The following is a 1744-nucleotide window of genomic DNA, read 5'->3' on the forward strand; positions in this document are numbered from 1 at the left end:
TTTATTAATCATTTTGATTAACTATGGCTATTAGTTAATTACTTGGGCTTTGATTGGGTTTATTTGTTAATTAAGTGAACTTGGGCTTTATTAGTGTTAAGGACTTATGACTTTGGGCTTATAAGCCCACCCTACATTATTAGTGGACTTAGTTAGCCCACTCTTCCTTGTAAGTATTACTTAAAACATGTAACTAGTTGTTTTGATCAATTGGAATCTAGTTCACTCATAATCCCCATGCATAACCATTCTTTATCCAACTTTTGAAGCTTTAACCCACTAGTAACCAAAGAACTAAACCCTCCCCCTTGTGAGCTTGCAAACCGTCAGCCATAGGCCTCATTTAGTGGTGTTTTAATTTTTTTTTTTTACACTACATACTCACTAGTATTCATTTTACTCTTTCATTCAAACACACACACAAACACTTACACCATTTTCTCTCAAACTTTCTCTCATTTTCTCTCATCTTGTAAGTAATATGAACAACTTTTCTCTCTTCTTCCCCTTGCTTAAAACCGAACCCAACACACTCATCATCATCATTTTTGTTTGTTGTTTTGTTACTTGATCTTAATTGTAGCTTACTTACTTATTATTGTTGTCATTACTTACATGTCTTCAAGAATCAAACTTACTAGTTTCATTCTTCAATTATCTTGTTCTTACAAGACAAACAAGAACAAAACTCTTTAGTTTATGTTCTACATTTAATGCTTCCAAAGATTTAGAGTTCATGTGTTGCAAATCATACTTGTAAGTCATGTTAGTAAACTTTAAAGTTTACTTTCTTAAAGATCAAACTTTGGTTTGAATCTTTAAAGTATGAACAAACCATGAACTAATTACTTGTTTACTTAGTTTATTTCTTCATAGTATACACTTTAATTTCTTGTTTGTTGGTTGTGATTGGTCAAATGTTACTAGTTAACTTTGATCTCATTAATCTTGAACTAAAAGTAACTTTAAAAGTTCAAGAACATGTAAATGAAACTTTTTAATTATAACTTTGTACACTTATGTTAGATCTAGACTTTTGAGTCTTGGATCTTCAAGATCAAACTAAGAACGATGTTCTACAACTTAAGATCTTGATTTTATAAGTTCATTTTCAAGTTTGTAACTTATTATTAGTTTTAAAGTTCATGTATGTGTTAAATCTAAGACTTTGATGTAACTTTGGTTCATCAAACTTCAAACAACTCTTAAGTGAGTTGTGCTTCATGTCTTAGACTTACACTTGGGTTATGATGGTCAAACCATGGTAAATATGATGTAAACACATCAATGAGTTGTACACTTGAAGCTATAGGCATCAAGGATGAGAACCATGATGAACATCAAGCACCAAACTCACCGGAACCCATTTTTATTCTGCTTACTGTTCTCTACCTACTGTTTTGCTGTTTCTGTAACAGACCAGTAGACCTGGGCTGTTTTGATTATGATTTTCAAATAGCTCTTTTCGATTAGATAACTTTTCATATAGGAATCGCCTTAATCCGAGTTACGGTTTAGGATTTATGGCCCTCCGATCGTCACTATGTCCTTTTAACGTTGTGCAGAAATTTCTGACCTACTCTCACTTAGACCGTCGCCACGGACAAACGAAGACGAGTTTGCTTCTGTAAATTTTACCACACTTAAAGGACTCATATACGGAGCCATGGCCACTGGTCTCACCTTAATTCAGTAAGGGTAGAGGCCGTGGTGACTGACTGAAGTCGGCCTTTGTTTTAAACTA

Source organism: Rutidosis leptorrhynchoides, chromosome 2 (assembly GCF_046630445.1).
Source record: "Rutidosis leptorrhynchoides isolate AG116_Rl617_1_P2 chromosome 2, CSIRO_AGI_Rlap_v1, whole genome shotgun sequence".
Classification (NCBI taxonomy): Eukaryota; Viridiplantae; Streptophyta; class Magnoliopsida; order Asterales; family Asteraceae; genus Rutidosis; species Rutidosis leptorrhynchoides.